We start from the raw sequence: 19,266 nt of genomic DNA, 5'->3' as shown, positions 1-19,266 counted from the left end.
AACTCCTGTCGATATTACTCAGTTATTATGTATTAATCTGTTGTAGTCTTGCCAACATATTCATTGAATGTGGTCGAGACAGGTTGAACCTCAAGGTCAAACACAATACTTTATACTTTTGCTAGGCACCAACAAAAAAAAAATATTTTTCTTTTCCAATTTATCTTTAAGCAGCAGTGACAGCTTTACAATATTGTGTGAGCTTAATATCTATAGAACACTGATTTAATAGATTTCAGTTGAATTTGATAGTCAAGATCATAAGGTCAAAGGACAGTTCAATGGAGCTTCGCTCCCAAAAAAAAAACAATTTCATCCTCCAGCTAATCTTTTTTCGTTTATGACTCAAGTGTCGACAGTTTTGCAGTATTAACGTAGTATTGTGGCAGAGGAAGAACTTTTTGCCCTATGTACCTGAAAATATAATGATGAGACTTAAAACTGCCAAGTCAGTTACAGTTGACTGTGTGATTTAAGACTATGAGAAGTTTAAAACTGCATTCTTCAGCATTAAAAAAAATACGAGTAGGTTCATGATGCGGACCATAGTATAGTAGGTGTATTTAGTATTTCTGGGTAAATTCAGTGTTGAGGTTGCATTCATGAACTGTGTTGTGGGAGGATTTACGGTGTTGTTGGTGGATTCACGATCTTATGGGTGGATTTACGGTATTGTGAATGGATTCACGGTCTTGTAGGTGAAAGCAGTGTTGTGGGTGGATACAGTGTTTTGAGTACATTCACTGTTATGGGTGGCTGCAATGTTGTACTGTGCAACACTACAGGCGGGAGGGGGGGTTAGGAACTGCATCATTACTGCAGGCAGGTGTGATAAAACTGCAACACTACAAACGGGAAAGGTGTGGTAGGACTGCAGCTCTGCAGGCAGGGGAGAGGAGTGGAAGGATTGCAACAAAACAGGTGAGCTCACCACATAATCACCTGACATATAGCACGTGGGACAACTTTCTTCTTTGACGGCAGCGGGCGACCTTGACTGTGTGGATAGCTTGGCGTCTCCTATCACCTCTCCGTTGTCGCCTTATATATAAGCTTGGATTTAAAGCCCCTTGAATACACGAGGAGGGTCATTAAGTTGCATATAACTTGTTCACCAGTCAAGGATACTTTAGTCCCATATATATATGTCGTGCCGGATAGGTAAAACTTACGATTTTGGCTTAAATAGCAACGCTCTTCTTGCCGAATAAGGCAAGCGAAAACTTGTGTATGCAATAATTTCGCAAAAATCATTCTAAACCTAACAAAAAAAAATATTTAATTGTGTTTGTTTATTATTAAAATATTGTAAACTTATCAAAAATACATTTAGTTGGATTAGGCTAAATTAAATTGCGCTTGTTATAATAAGGTTACGCAAGTTTTCTAAGGTTCTTTTAGTACAAAATTATTCATTTTTACATTAACATAAATGAAAAAATATATCTAAACGTATAAGAGAAAATTTTAGAAAGGACTTAATTTTAAACGAGTTATTGCTAATTGACCAGTTTTACCTATTCGGCACGACATTTTATGCATATGCATAAATATAACGTGTCTGTATTATTTACACGTCATTATATATAACCTCTGTGTTCCATTGTATATCAGATCAGATTTAGATTTTGCCACCGGAGTGGCTAGTGTATTGTGCACCCCATATCTATCCAGTGGACGGTAGCACAAGAGCATATGGATACACAAAAGGACTAGGAACTAGGCCCCAAAAGGTTTAACAGAAATATACCTGGATTTATATCTACAGTTCACTTATTTGTTACAAGCAAATTTAGGAAATTTACTTAATATATCCCTGGCATCTTATTTTCATTAATAAGATATCTTGACATGTCACATACGTTATTATACTGGCTGCCTCTATATTCCTCAATAAGTGGACAATTAAACACATAGTGTTTAATTATTTGTATGTGACGTCAGGTATATTCTTGTTCACTAGATCACCTGGAGAGATGTGACTCATTCATTTCCAACTAGCTGCCCCAGGGCACATTGCCCTTTATATTTTGTGCCCGTCACACTTTTATTAGTCATTTTGGTGCACGAAAGCTGTTAAATAGTGAGGCGAAGAAGATGCTGCTGGTGGGTATCCAGCTATTAATTACTGGCGGAATTAAGAACTTCCTCTCGTACTTCCGAAAGTTGTTAAAGGGCGAGAAGGATGCCAAGTGTCCAGTGTGGAGGGAAGAAATAACTTCTTAAGTCAAAGAAATCTTTTGTGTGTAAACGTATTAAGTCGTCTCTGCTGAAAGTAAACATGTTATTTTACATTGCATGTAAAATTAAATTTCACGCGTGTTTAAAAAGGTATATAAGAAATTAATAAGGAGTTTATTCAGTCTTGTGACATCATATTTAGGTTGGTCAGCTGGAAGTGTTGGTCCGGCGAGTGACGTCACTGTGACGTAACCAGCTGTTGGCTCTCACTTTTATTTATATGATGTACACATCAATTCTGGCATAAAAAACAAGAAAAATACTTGTTAATTTGACGAATTATAGTAAACGTCTTTTTGCAACGTACCTAAATCGTAAGAAATACCGCTTAAAAAATAACATTCGAAGTAGCTGATGGCAGCTCTTCCGCACGCCACCTTATATGGGTAGATAGGCGGAGCTTGAAGCTAACACGGTGGATACTCTCTGGCAGGAATTTATGACAGTGAATGCTGTATTATAGTTAATCTTAATACATATGATTCCCAATAGATCTTTGATACAAACATAAAAATAGCAATCATTTAAATTAAGAGTAGGTTTCGGAAGCTATGAACGTCAATCGGCAATGTATGTTTAATTTGTGATGATGTTTGTGGGAGTGGTAGTGGGTGAGCCACACATGCGCTAGTGGTGGCGGTATAGAAAGACTGCTCGTCTAGTTTCAATGTGTCAGTGGGGTAGTGTGTACCACTCTTGTATTGCCGTAATCTCTTGTGTGGATACTATTATTCTCACGATCAGGGTGCCCCTGTCATTCTTGTCTGAGGGGAGAAACTATACAATTTCTGTAACACACTAAGGTAAGAATTGTTTTTTCACATTGAAACAGTTCATTCTTTGAGTTTTATATGGTATTTTTATTAGGTGTTTAGAGTTTTAGCAGGTCAAAGGTGAGTGATGAACCTACTGCATTTTAATATTCAGGCAACACCAGTGACATTGACTACCAAAAGTATATTCTAAACCTTTGCTTCATACTAAAGCAGGTTTTTAAATGTGTAGAAACATGAATTAGAATGTATTAATTCCTTAATGTATGTTTCTATGCCAAATTTCGCATAATAAGCATTTTGACATGGGCAAATGTTACCTGTTAAAGAAAAAAAATGACCCGGGTAAATGACACTAATACGGGGGTAGAGAGAGATTCATTTACAAGGTCTGGTGTGCAGTGATGCAATAGCAGCGACCAGACCTCGCAACTGTCCTGATCATTGCTTCACTCTTATCACTCCTCTTCCTGACTACTGCCTCACTCTTATCACTCCTCTTCCTGACTACTGCCTCACTCTTATCACTCCTCTTCCTGACTACTGCCTCACTCTTATCACTCCTCTTCCTGACTACTGCCTCGCTCACTACTCTTCCTGACTACTGCCTCGCTCACTACTCTTCCTGACTACTGCCTCGCTCACTACTCTTCCTGACTACTGCCTCACTCACTACTCTTCCTGACTACTGCCTCACTCACTACTCTTCCTGACTACTGCCTCGCTCACTACTCTTCCTGACTACTGCCTCACTCCCTACTCTTCCTGACTACTGCCTCACTCACTACTCTTCCTGACTACTGCCTCACTCACTACTCTTCCTGACTACTGCCTCACTCACTACTCTTCCTGACTACTGCCTCACTCACTACTCTTCCTGACCACTGCCTCGCTCACTACTCTTCCTGACTACTACCTCACTCACTACTCTTCCTGACTACTGCCTCACTCACTACTCTTCCTGACTACTGCCTCACTCACTACTCTTCCTGACTACTGCCTCGCTCACTACTCTTCCTGACTACTGCCTCGCTCACTACTCTTCCTGACTACTGCCTCACTCCCTACTCTTCCTGACTACTGCCTCACTCACTACTCTTCCTGACTACTGCCTCACTCACTACTCTTCCTGACTACTGCCTCACTCCATACTCTTCCTGACTACTGCCTCACTCCATACTCTTCCTGACTACTGCCTCACTCACTACTCTTCCTGACTACTGCCTCACTCCCTACTCTTCCTGACTACTGCCTCACTCCCTACTCTTCCTGACTACTGCCTCACTCCCTACTCTTCCTGACTACTGCCTCACTCCCTACTCTTCCTGACTACTGCCTCACTCCCTACTCTTCCTGACTACTGCCTCACTCCCTACTCTTCCTGACTACTGCCTCACTCCCTACTCTTCCTGACTACTGCCTCACTCCCTACTCTTCCTGACTACTGCCTCACTCCCTACTCTTCCTGACTACTGCCTCACTCCCTACTCTTCCTGACTACTGCCTCACTCCCTACTCTTCCTGACTACTGCCTCACTCCCTGCTCTTCCTGACTACTGCCTCACTCCCTACTCTGCCTCACTCCCTACTCTTCCTGACTACTGTCTCACTTACTACTCTTCCTGACTACTGCCTCACTCACTACTCTTCCTGACTACAGCCTCACTCACTACTCTTCCTGACTACAGCCTCACTCATTACTCTTCCTGACTACTGCCTCACTCCCTACTCTTCCTGACTACAGCCTCACTCACTACTCTTCCTGACTACAGCCTCACTCACTACTCTTCCTGACTACTACCTCACTCACTACTCTTCCTGACTACAGCCTCACTCACTACTCTTCCTGACTACAGCCTCACTCACTACTCTTCCTGACTATTACCTCACTCACTACTCTTCCTGACTACAGCCTCACTCACTACTCTTCCTGACTACAGCCTCACTACTCTTCCTGACTACTGCCTCACTCCCTACTCTTCCTGACTACTACCTCACTCACTACTCTTCCTGACTACTACCTCACTCACTACTCTTCCTGACTTCTACCTCACTCACTACTCTTCCTGACTACTACCTCACTCACTACTCTTCCTGACTACTACCTCACTCACTACTCTTCCTGACTACTACCTCACTCACTACTCTTCCTGACTACTACCTCACTCACTACTCTTCCTGACTACTACCTCACTCACTACTCTTCCTGACTACTACCTCACTCACTACTCTTCCTGACTACTACCTCACTCACTACTCTTCCTGACTACTACCTCACTCACTACTCTTCCTGACTACTACCTCACTCACTACTCTTCCTGACTACTGCTTCACTCACTACTCTTCCTGACTACTGCTTCACTCACTACTCTTCCTGACTACTGCTTCACTCACTACTCTTCCTGACTACTGCCTCACTCACTATTCCTGACTACTGCCTCACTCACTACTCTTCCTGACTACTGCCTCACTCACTACTCTTCCTGACTACTGCCTCACTCACTACTCTTCCTGACTACTGCCTCACTCACTACTCTTCCTGACTACTGCCTCACTCACTACTCTTCCTGACTACTGCCTCACTCACTACTCTTCCTGACTACTGCCTCACTCACTACTCTTCCTGACTACTGCCTCACTCACTACTCTTCCTGACCACTGCCTCACTCACTACTCTTCCTGACCACTGCCTCACTCACTACTCTTCCTGACCACTGCCTCACTCACTACTCTTCCTGACCACTGCCTCACTCACTACTCTTCCTGACCACTGCCTCACTCACTACTCTTCCTGACCACTGCCTCACTCACTACTCTTCCTGACCACTGCCTCACTCACTACTTTCCCTGACCACTGTTTCACTCAATATTCTCCTTGACCAACGTGTCATTCACTGTTGACCCTGACCACTCCTCTCAAGGGAAGTTCCTTGACGCTAGTGAGGGGCTCTTGATACAGGGAATTGGATCTATGCTCCAGTTCCCTGAATTGATCCTGAATACTTTCCATTTCCCCCACAGGCGCTGTATAATCCCTACGGGTTTAGCCTTCCCCCATGATTATAATAATCCCTGACCGCTGCCATACCTTGGGGAAATGGCCGAGGTGGTCAACAAATGAGATTTAAAATTTTCAGTAAACCCATTAAGAAAGAATTGACATTACTTGTATGAAATGTGACAATATAATTGCTTAATCCTCCAATAGCACAACTAACGGTTAATCCTTACCAGTTTGAAACAGTGGGGTCGGGGAGAGTAGCCTAACACTCATCTCTCAACGTCCTTCCTATTCATACAGTGGAACCAGGCAGAGTGGGGAAGGGGAATAGTGTAGGCCTATGAGCGGTAATTCTTGCCCTAGCTGCAACTTTTTTGTAAGACTAACAACATTTTTTTTCAAGTTGTATGAATGCCACACATGCAGTTAACTATTCCAATGGAAAATACAGTATTTAGATATTAATTTTTTCCATTGCCAGCTACTTCTACTCAATAAACTTTAGTATCTCTAACGTGCTGAGTTTATGAACATGACCAGCTGTCCCCACCCCCTCCCCTACAAGCCTGTGCTCGTGTCAGCATAGTGTTACCCACCACAGTTCAGCATGGCAACTCGACTCGAAGGTTCCGTAATAATAAAACTAATAATCGTATAATATTAATTTATAAGTAATATGTATAAGAATATTTCAGGGGTTTATAATTTATTTTCGTCCTGACCAGTCTGATTGATCGGTGGGATTTCGTTTATATCTTGTGCAATAAATAACACAGGAAATGTGTGTTGAAAATAATACACATTTCTGTCACTGACAGTAAGCTGACCAGAGTTAAATTTAAGCGAGTCTATCTTTTTCCCTAATATTTCTAGGAGGCCTGGTCACAGACCGGGCCGCTGGGACGTTGATCCCCGGAACTCTCTCCAGGTAAACTCCAGGTATATACTTGAAAGAAAACCTTTGGATTGGTCTTTGATTCTCTTGTAACCTTAATTTCATATTCTCTCATTTATTTTTTTTATTTTTTAAATATATTGAGCAATGTGGCCCTCACCTTTTCGCTCAATTTTTTTATTCATTTAGGGTCATTCATGTCTACTCTCAAAATGTTATTTTCCCACAGTATATACTGTCAGTTAATATCTGGAATTTACGTTTAATATTAAGAAAACTCGTTGTACAAACTGTTGTCACTCAGTTATCATCATTTGGTAACCTAAGCTAGTGGACAACACCCACCTTTGGAGATACTACAACTTTACTGTCATAGTGTGAAATAGAAACCTGTTACTTTTTTTGTTTTATAGGTTTGCTGGCGTTTTATTTGATTAGGGAACACATAAGATGATGGTATGCACCCATTTTTACTATGTTTTTCTTCATAGTGCTCTTGTAATATTTCTTTTCCCAAGATCTAAGAAATACAGGTACACGTGAGATGCTCTCTTGTATGAATACTGTATGTGACATCTTTTAGAACTAGCACGTCTCTGGATCATCTCATATATATATATATATATATATATATATATATATATATATATATATATATATATATATATATATATAATTATATATATATATATATATATATATATATATATATATATTATATATATAATTATATACATATATATACATATATATATATATTATATACATATATATATATATTATATATATATATATATATATATATATTATATATATATATATATATATATATATATATATATATTATATATATTATATATATATATATATATATATATATTATATATATATATATATATATATATTATATATATAATATATATATATATATATATATATATATATATATATATATATATATATATATATATATATAATATATATATATATTATATATATATAATATATATATATATTATATATATATATATATATATATATATATATTATATATATATATATATTATATATATATATATATTATATATATAATATATATTATATATATATAATATATATATATATATATATATATATATATGTGTGTGTGTCGTGCCGAATAGGTAAAGCTGGTCAATTAGCAAGAACTCGTTTAAAATTAAGTCCTCTCTAAAATTCTCTTATACGTTTAAAGATGTATTTTTTTTCATTTATGCTAATTAAAAATTAATAATTTTGTTCCAAAAGAACCTTAGAAAACTTACGTAACCTTATTATAATCCAACTAAATATATTTTAGATAAGTTTACAATATAATAATAAACAACACAATGAAATAAAATACCCCAGTTAAATGTAGGGGCGCCGTTGGTACACTAAGAGTAAACACCATGTGTCCGGGGCCCAAGACTGTTCAGCAGCCTCCCACCAAGCATAAGGGTTATTACCAATATGTTCCAGCCTGCCTTCAAGAGGGAGCTGGATATATACCTAAAGTCGGTGCCGGATCAGCCGGGCTGTAGTTCGTACGTTGGACTACGTGCGGTTAGCAGTAACAGCCTGGTTGATCAGGCTCTGATCCACCGGGAGGCCTGGTCGTGGACCGGGCCGCGGGGGCGTTGATCCCCGGAATGCCCTCCAGGTAGGTTCAAAATGATTTTTGCATAATTATTCCATACACAAATTTTCGCTTGCCGTATTCGACAAGAAGAGCATTGCAATTTAAGCCAAAATAGCAAGTTTTTTTTTTTACCTATTCGGCACGAGATATATATATATATATATATATATATATATATATATATATATATATATATATATATATATATATATATATATATATATATATAGTCTGCCCAGGTTGACATATTTCCTAAGATGTGCACCTTCATATGATAACCCTATACTGCACGAATATGACAGTATCCTGAGGTAGATTTTTACGAAAGTACTTAACCTTACTCGAGAAGACGGGCAGTGGAACCAAGCTACACTTCCAGTCAGACTTGGAGGCATTGGTGTCCGCAAGTCATCACAGATTGCGCTACCTGCTTTTCTGTCCTCATGTATTGCATCCAGAGGGCTTGTAGCAGCGATTCTCCCTGAACATCTTAGGGACAAGATTGGAGTCCAGGACCAAAAGTTCATTGACGGAGCCATGATCTGGGATAATCTAACGGGCTATGAAACCAGACCTGCTCCCCCAACGACTACAAACAATCGCACTGGGATGGTCCAATAGTGGAAAATATAGCCTCAACAATGCTTCAGAGTGTGTCAGGGAAGGATAGAGCCTGCCTCCTGGCAGTGAGAGCACCTCATGCAGGGGATTTTCTGTTGGCTGTTCCCAACTCCAGCCTTGGCACACGCCTCGACCCACAGACCATCCGCATCGGTGTTGCCCTTCGACTTGCCGCCCCTATTCTCGCCGAACACAGGTGTATTTGTGGCAGTGAAGAAGCAGCCCGATTCGGGTACCACGGTCTTGTGTGCCGTAAATCCGAGGGAAAGATTGCAAGACATGAGGAGGTTAATAACATCAAGAGGAGCTTCACAACAGCCGGATGCCCAGCAGTAAGGGAGCCACCCCAGCTATGCAGATCTGATGGCAGCCAGAAGCGTCCAGATGGTATCACCCTTCAAGCCTGGACAGATGGGAAGCAGGTGGTGTGGGACTATACATGTGCATCTACCTTGGCTGATACCTATCTCCAATACACCAGGGAGGAAGGAGGGGCAGCTGCCAGCTTCAGGGAGTCCCAAAAGTCTAGAAAATATGGAGAACTTGCCCATCATTATATGTTTGTTCCCATAGGCTCAGAGACCCTTGGCTCATGGGGAAAGAATGCATCTAAATTCCTTAAGGAGCTGGGAAAAAGACTCATCAGGGTAACTAGGGATCCCAGGGCAGTTAGTTTTCTGTTCCAGCGGCTCAGTGCGGCTGTTCAAATAGGTAATGCCTGCTGTATTTTGGGCACACGCCCCAGCTCTGAGGAGCTGGATAAGATTTTCGCCCTATAATCGGTGATACACGCGTAACAACATGTAACGTATATGCCACCTTTATATCAACAATGTATCTCTTAAATCTTTTGTACCATATTATGTAATAAAATATTCCTACTGGTAAAAAAAAAAAAATGAAAAGATGGGGTGGTAGGGAAAGTGGAATATTCAAACGGCTTCAGGAAGAAATCCAAATATTCTTCCTTGAAGCCTTTTTATCCACTTCTCCGAGGATATGGGTCCCACAATTTACACCAGAGTTGGACCCCATTCTATATATATATATATATATATATATATATATATATATATATATATATATATATATATATATATATATATATATATATATATATATATATATATATATGCAAAACAACCACAGTGAAAGAATAGAGAAGTTCCAAGCGCTTTCGTGACTACTCGCATTATTGTTCCTTGATAATGTGAGTAGTCACGAAAGCGCTTGGAACTTCTCTATTTTTTCACAGTGGTTATTTTGCATATTCTGAAATCACCTGTTTACTGTGATCTTATTGCATATATATATATATATATATATATATATATATATATATATATATATATATATATATATATATATATATATATATATATATATATATATATATATATATATATATATATATATATGTATATAATTTCATGGCTTTGCAATTTATATGGTCGATGTGTAGGTTCATGATATTTTTGCACGTAATGTCTTTGCACTAATATATATATATATATATATATATATATATATATATATATATATATATATATATATATATATATATATATATATATATATATATATATAATGTGTGTGTGTGTGTACGCGTGGAAACTTTTTAAACAATATTACTGTAGAGGTGAGCTAGACAAATAAAAAACCGTTATAATGGCCGCCCATTTAAAATTGATTGTCTTATCATATGTATTTTAAATTGCGGTATCTGATAAGGCAAGAATTGCCGTTTATACTTACCGCTAAACATCATGGTCCCAGACTTACAATCTTACCAGAATATATGAGAAACACTGCCGGAACAAGTGTAAAAGTCTTCAAGAGGATACTCGGTAAGTATTGCACCTCCACCAAGTGCCAGATCAATCAGGCTGTGGTGGATATGTGGGCCAGTGGGCCGCCAGCAGTAAAAACAGCCAGGTTGGCCAGGTAGCATCAAACGAGCCTGGCTCAGGGGCGGGCTACCGGAGTAGCAGAAATCTCAAAACTCTTCAATGGTATATAAAAAATTTATGATTTGGCAGGTATATAAATATGGAACAGTGAAATGTCGCTAGAGAACAAGTTTGGTCAGCAGTTGAAGGAGAGCAAGCACAGGACAAGTTAGTATTGTATTAACAATAATTAGGTCAAAGAAACTCAGGTTTCTAAGTTTTTTTTTTATATAAAGCTTATTTGAATTATTTGCAATATTTTTTTGCCGATCTTGCTAAAGTTGCAATTCAAACGAAAGTTAGTAGCATTTCTTAACAAAAACTTGAATAGCATAAGTCGAGAATTTCTGTGCAAGGTTGATTTATAATGTTAACATATTGAATATTGATTAATATAGAACTATGGTTAACAGCACTGAAGTATTCCACAACGGTTAGAGAAAATATATTGATACTGATGCATCTCTTTGGACATTACGTTAAACGTCATGATTCCAATGCAGTGACGTGACGTACTTAATTTGAAAGTGGAGAGATCGACTTAATAGTCAGCTCACTAAATTTAATTAACTTAAATGTTGGTAAATGTTAACTGTTACGTTGTTAATCACAATTAATCGGCACTTAGGAGAGGAAACTAAAGACATTTCTATTCCAAACCTCTTAAATTTCCTCAAAGTGTAGTTTATTTGTGATTTGTTTCAGCCATGATAGTAATTTTGTTTTCTTCTATAATGTTATTATCTTTCTGGTTTAAACAGTTTCACGAGATGAATAAATTTCCCATTGATTCACACCATACATTATATTTTGAACACAAACCACACTGTGCCCTAACCATTCACACTTAAGCTAGATCCCAGCCACAAACCAGGTTTACCTGAGCTAGTTAATTTATTTTTATTGCCTACACGAAGGAGTATATTTATTTTGGTATGTGGGTGGGCACAGGGTTAATCTTGAGTGTTGACGGGGAGACTGGCGCGGGGCCCTGTGGTGTCTGACACCACTGTTTGTTTTGTAGCGTTGCGCCCACACGCCAGCCTAGCAACCACTTAGAGGGGATTGTATTTTTGCATGTTTGTGTCACTCTTATCCTAAGTTTCCTTGCAGCAGATGAAATTAAGTGCAACAAATCAGTGCACTTCTTTCTCTCTGTCAGATACACGGGTGTTAGAGGTTGGAAGCCGATCAGACGAGGCATTTTCCAGTTATTACACAGGAATCCGTTAGTATAATAAAATAAGCAAATTAAAACTTTTATAACTAAATCAGCGCTAAGCTTCCTTCGAGAAAAACGAGCTGGCAGCGCAGGAAGCTTAAATCAGATGAAAGGCATTCTTCATTGCTTCACAGAATCCAACAGTTCCACCGTACAGCCTAAACCCGAAAGGCACCATCTTTTTTAATTCATTTGATGAGTTATCCATTAAAGCTTCAACCCTTTCAGAAGAAACATACAAATGTTATTTATCGGAAAACATACCACACAATTTTAAAAATAAAATTGGCAGTTTGGCTCCCACATCAGAAAAATCTGATTATCTGAGCCATTAAGATAAAAATAAGTGTTAAAAGTTTAAAGTCGATCAGAAGAGGCTTTCTCAGCTTGAAGAACGGAAACACAAGACCATAAGGGCCACTGCACATGCCAGTTGTTTCACAAACCTTTCCCTGGTTACAGTAAACTTGTGTTGAAATTTTTAAACCGATCGGATGAGGCGTTCTCAAGTCGTAAACGAAAACCTCAGAGGAAGAAGTAAAAAAGGAAAACCTGTCAACCATACCCATGTCTGAAGATTGACTTCACTTTTAAATGTATATGAAGTTATTGACAAATAGTTAAGAAACAACCAACTCACATGTGTGTAGAAGCTCTTGATGGGGCTGTAAGTTGTGTTATGCATTATATTGATCTTGTGTATCCAAATGGTGTAGTGTCGACCATAATAAAGAAAAGGCACATTGTTAGTGTGTATGACTTGTTAATTAAAGCTCTAACAAGGAAACTCTAACAATAAAAATGTTCTGCAATGTGACGATCTAATGTCTGACCATTGACCTTTAACAGCCAGCATCAACTTTCCCAGTGTCAAAGTGAATTATAGCAGTGACGCAAGTAAAAGAAAATTTATATATTGAATTTCAGATAGGTATATAGTAAAGGCTATGAAAATTATATTTTAAACTTTGTTTTTGTAAGTACTAATCTTATTTCTTTAACTAGTGTGAGTTAACAAAAACGAATAGTAATCAAGATTAGCATTGTGGTTATGTGGGCCAACTGGCCAATGATGATCCTTTTCAAATCACTTGTTCTCTCTAGGTTGGAATACTGCTGTACATTAACATCTCCATTCAAAGCAGGTGAAATCGCAGATCTAGAGAGTGTACAGAGATCCTTTACTGCACGTATAAGTTCTGTCAAGCACCTTAACTACTGGGAACGCTTGGAAAATCTTGGAAGGAATGCTCCCATATCTGCACACAGAAATCACTCCCTACGAAAGTAAAAGACTGGGCAGGCGATGCAAAATGCCCCCAATAAAAAGTAGGGGCGCCATTGATACAAGCATTAGGGGAGTTGCCAATAAGCCCCTGGCTGCCTTCAAGAGAGCTGGACAGATACCTAAACTCAGTGCCGGATCAGCCGGGCTGTGGCTCGTACATTGGACTGCGTGCGGCCAGCAGTAACAGCCTATTTGATCAGGCCCTGATCCATCGGGAGGCCTGGTCATGGACCGGGCCGCGGGGGCGTTGATCCCCGGAATAACCTTCAGGTAGCAGCAACAGTCTGGTTACCTAGGCAAGCACTTAACAAACCCAGGGCCGAGCTGCCGGAATAAAAAACACTTTGAATGCATCAAAGGTAGCATATCAAACATCAGTATTGTGATGACCTCTAAACTTGGAACACAGATATTACAGATATTTCTAGACAAATGGGAAATGTTATTAGCAACTCGGGACATTTCTGATGCATCAATTATTTAAAGCCTCGCTTGTGCAGCGAGGGAACGAATGACTGATCCTGGATTATAAGACTTTGTGGACTAAATCAGCACACCCCTTTAAGAAGGGATCGGTATTAATAAAATAACTGGAAAAATACTTTCATCTAAACCAGCTTCACAATATGAATGAGTTAATTACGAAGGGGATTCGTATTTCTGGCAGTGGCACGTTGCCATGCAAGCTCAGGGTGGATTTTACAAAGGAAATTCTTTAGACATGATCTCATTTAATAGACTGCAAACAGACATGACTGCGAATATCTACGTATCAGATGTTAGATGCAGGGGTAAGGCCGCCGACCTTGGCGGGATTATCGTTATATTTAGACTAGCAAGATGTATACATGGTAATCTTACGTTTAAAATTGCATATTAAATTATATGCCATAGGTCAAGGTACCTTAGTCATCAACCAACAGTGAGCGTTATTGTATATGCACAAGTATGCTTGTCCCGTGTCCCGTCTGACTACTAGGCTGGACAAGCCTTTGAAAATCGACCCCTGTAACCACAAATGGGCGAGTACACAAAGACCATGTCGCCTACCAGCATCTGATTCACACGTGAGTCAACTTTTATAACTACATGGAGAAAATTGCACAAATACACGATGTTTCTTGATTTACAAATCCCCTCAAGGAAGGTTCCTTGATGTTGGTGAGGGGCTCTTGATTTAGGGAATTGGATCTGTGCTCCAGTTCCCCGAATTAAGCCTGAATGCCTTCCACATCCCCCCCCCCCAGGCGCTGTATAATCCTCTGGGTTTAGCGCTTCCCCTTTGATTATAATAATAATAATAATTGATTTACAAATACTTTTGATACTGTATGATCATATTTACACAAAATGAAGTAAATAAATGTTTTATGAATTAGTTAAAGTGAACGTAGATGGCCAATGTTAAACATTCTTTATCATAATGTTGCATTCTTTCAATGCAAAAGGGAAATTAAAGAAATAACTTTGTACTTCGGAATGGAGTTGTACAGTAGCTCAGTTTAATATAGTTATAAACAAGATATTATAATATATCATAATTTTAAATAAATAACAATTATTTATGCTTACTTATTTCCATACTATACCTATCGTGAAATGAAAACCATTCAAAAATGTATAAAGATAGGCTTTTATGGTCTTGTCCTTACGTAGAGATAAGATGTTTATACCAAGACATTGAAAATCGTAAAATTGAACTTCTCAGCTTAAAGGTTAACAATAAATAGACTTATTAAATGTTTTCTTTAGCACATATCCAGGTGTCACAATCTCATGTACTCTAAATAGCTGCTAAAAAAAAGCAAAGTAAGCAGTGTAAAGACACTCAATGTAAGGACACTCAAGGATATAACTCTAATTATGGTGTCAGTGTTATAATTGCCAAAATAATGTATAAAACCTACTGAAGGTTCCGGTAGGTTACCATGCACCACCTTGTTTTGCAAATCAAAAATATTGAGAAACTAATCACACAGGATCCTCTTCTACATCACATTGTTAATATAGTGATCTCTAACACACTACAGTTAAGAACCGAAAGGTAACCTGTTGTAGAAGTTATTTTGTACGGCAGCGTTTTAAAACATTGCCTTTTTGCCTATGAGAGATTTTTGATCGAAGGAATTAACATTTCCTCGCCTTCCTTGCATCGAATCCGATAGCTTTCTTTTCCCAGGTGCTTAATGACCCCTACTGGTTTAGCTTCATGATTTGTATAGATGTGATCCTTCACTTTGAGGCTTTTCAGTATGTGAATTCATATGCGATGCACTGTACGCACCAGACAAGCCTGGCCCAGGGACTGGCTCCTAGAGCAGGAAAAGTCGCGAACCCATTATATCAAAGGTAGGTATTGATGATCTGATTAACAGTACTAATGCTGTCCTGGACTGGGAATGCATTTACCACGCAAAACAAGGGACGCCATCATGCAATTGTTGTGGGCTATGGTGTAGTAATGACGCTATACGTTCCATAATCCTAGCTTATACGGTTTTTAAATTAAACAGTCCTATCATTTAGCACAATATTGTAATGGTTATGTGAGCACTCGGCTCACACACTTGAGTATCCGTGTTTTTTTTCCCCGGCATGGGTGAAAAGTTTATGCATGTTTCCTGATATCTGCTGAACCTGTTCACCAAGCATTAAGTAGGTACCTAGATGTTACTGTTGTGCGTTGCATCCTTGGGGCTGGGCTTTGAAATTAGCTGAGGTAGGATAACAGCTCTTAGCCAGTAACATTAATTTGTGTAAACAAATGAAAATGTAAAACGAATTCATAACTGTGGTTAAGGTTGAACCGAAATGTTTAATTTCGTCTACGATTTGTGAATTTTATGTGAATTGTTCCATCCACGGTATTGTGACTTGTATTCGTCATGTATTTAAACGATTAGTGAAAATAAGTGTATCTCAACAGGACCTGTCATCATGGCCAAGAAGTGACGACTGCCGCATTTTTCGTGTCCTAAGATGCTTAACATCAGGAGGTGCTATGACAGTTTGTTCCTCTGCGTTAATATTGTTAAATTCCTTTCACTCCCACCCCTACTGGTACCACTTGTATTTTCCCCATTGCGCTCCTTAACGGGTTGGAGAGGTTACTGTTATACTAGAAGGAGAGGTGATCCAAGGACTTGGAACAACCCTCATTCCTCAGATCAAACTTGGATGCCTCCCAATCCTCAGGCGTTGTATAACCCTTAAAAGTTTGGCGCTTCACCGCGAATATAAAACGGCAAGAGATACTAGCTCCTCAAAAAAAAAAAAAAACTACCCTTCCCTACTTTTCAGTCATATTTAACTCCCAAAACTGTAGCTCGTGTCTTTACCCTATCATGAAACAACCTACTTTGTTTTTGGGCTATCAAGGTGTGTGTGTGTGTGTGTGTGTGTGTGTGTGTGTGTGTGTGTGTGTGTGTGCGTGTGCTTGTGCTTGTGCTTGCTTGCGCGTGCATAAAATTGCGTGTGCTTTCTGTATACATACTGTGCACACTGTTACAACGGTTCTTGGCGGCGGATGTGTATAGGGAGCGGTCCATTTAGTTCCGGTGTGACTCACCACAACACCTGTACACCTGAAGCCTCCACCTGTGGGTTTGAATACCAGAAGTATCTCCAGCCTCGGCTCCCTCACCCTCCTTCCCGTGTCGGTCTGGGAGGAGCCTATCTTCATTCAGCCTCCATGTGCAGCCCGTTTTCTTAACCACAGACATCATTGCACTGTTGTAAAAACAGTGAAATGGGTGGCTCTAGACGGAGCCTTCAACAGTTGAAATATGACTTCTTTTACACGAGCTGCGCGCAATGGGTGCCCATTATCTGTTCACTCAACATGTTTTTTTAATCGAGTGACTAGTTAATGGTCCAAGTCTGACCGAAACGTCGTCATAATTTTCTTTCTCCTATATTCCGGTTATGTGTATTTTTTTTTATCGCCTTTTATATTTTTATTTTTTTTTCCATTCTAACTTAACCCAAATTTAAATGTACTGTAAACTTTACATAGAAAAAAGCGACAGTTGTTAGGAGGATGGGTTGCCATGTGTGGGTCTGGGGATACCAGACGTACCACTAGCCCTCACGTGTGGGTCGGGGGTATCAAACGTACCTCTAGCCCTCACGTGTGGGTTCTATGGGGATACCAGACGTACATCTAGCACTCACGTGTGGGGTCTGGGGATACCAGACGTACTTCTAGTTCTCATGTGCGGGTGTTATGGGGATAGAATATATTATTAATGTATATGGGATAGAATATATTATTAATGTATATAATCTGGATTTAAACAGGAGAAACAGGAACTTGACCCTGCTAAAGTCCAAAACGTATAATTATTAGGCTTCAGTTTCACTCGTGATAACAGGACGGTAATATCTCTGGGGATGACTGCTGTCTACCAACCTTCTACCTTAAATGAGAGGAGTCATGTGGTGAACGTTTGCAACATGTTGCTAGGGAAAGGGGGGTTAGGTGATGCGAAAATTGGCAACATGTTTCCAACTCTCCCTCTGCCAGTATGTTGCCAGCATGTTGGTAGAGGGAAAGTTCATGTCAGTGATTACTTGGTGAATTTAGTCTGGCTGAAGCAAGGAAAGTTTATAATAAATATCTAGATCAAAGTGTAATAATGTTTGTTATAATTGTTTTTAACAATAAGGATCATAAGTTATTTCAAATATTGTGTAATATTCCACCAAGGAAGGTTGATGCTGCTGAGGAGCTCTTGATCCAAGGTAGTGTATATGACATCATTTTCCGCGGATCAAACTTCACTATCTTCTCCCAGGCACTGCATGAACATTTATGTATACTACAGTTCTCTTCAAGGCTGGTGAAATTGCTGACCTGGAAAACGTTCAGAGAACTTGACTGTTCGTGTACACTCAAGCCTCTAACTACTAGGAATGATTGAAGTTTCTTTAGCTGTATTACTTGGAACAGTAAAATATTTGTTGTTAATAAGGATCATAATTTAAGAGTTATATTAAGTGGAAAAGCATGTAAATGTATGTGCGTGTGTATACTGTTTATTCATATGTGTATCCATGTATGTGGTGTATATTGATATATTCACGTGTGTGTGTGTGTGTGTGTGTGTGTGTGTGTGTGTGTGTGTGTGTGTGTGTAGTATGTGGTTGTGTGTGTGGTATGTATGTGGGTTGGGTACGTAGCTGGCAGCTTAGCAAGACAGTCGCCGCACCATACTTCATCTATGTTTAGCGACAACTCTCCCTGCTACACCTTACACTGTGTGCACTAGTGTTGTCACACCTCATGCCAGCACCCATGGTGTATACACTGTTGTTACTCAAGCCAGCGCCCACGATTTGCCACCCTCACAAATTTCTTCTCATAACTCGCAGTGTGTGAGGTTGTATGTTACTGTTAGTGGTTTCAGAGATCATCGCTCCCGTGGCTCAGTCTCAGACTAGTTTGGAATTAGATTTTGCCGCAGGGTATTTTGAAGCGGCTGCGTTATAGTACCTGACATTCATCCTGTGGAGGGTAGTTAAATATCATATGGATACATAAAAGGCCTAGGAACTAGGCCCCAAAAGTGTTAATAGGAGTACGTCTGGATATGTATTTTCAATTTAAATTCCATC

General features: G+C 39.1%; 1 protein-coding gene across 6 annotated transcripts in view; it reads left to right on the top strand.

The window, feature by feature from the left end:
* LOC128693989 (uncharacterized) overlaps nucleotides 1-19,266 on the top strand; it is a 137,999-nt gene that overhangs the window by 7,018 nt on the left and 111,715 nt on the right. For 2 of the 6 annotated variants that reach the window (XM_053783952.2, XM_053783953.2), the window contains exon 1: nucleotides 2,883-3,044. The exons of the other annotated variants lie outside the window; for them this stretch is intronic. The gene's annotated coding sequence lies outside the window, so the exon portion shown is untranslated. Of the gene's footprint in view, nucleotides 1-2,882; nucleotides 3,045-19,266 lie in introns of those variants that run through there. 6 annotated transcript variants of the gene reach the window in all.

Source organism: Cherax quadricarinatus, chromosome 33 (genome assembly GCF_038502225.1).
Source record: "Cherax quadricarinatus isolate ZL_2023a chromosome 33, ASM3850222v1, whole genome shotgun sequence".
NCBI lineage: Eukaryota > Metazoa > Arthropoda > Malacostraca > Decapoda > Parastacidae > Cherax > Cherax quadricarinatus.
The sequence above is the reverse complement of the archived record's forward strand: the minus strand, read 5'-3'. Positions and strand labels throughout refer to the sequence as shown.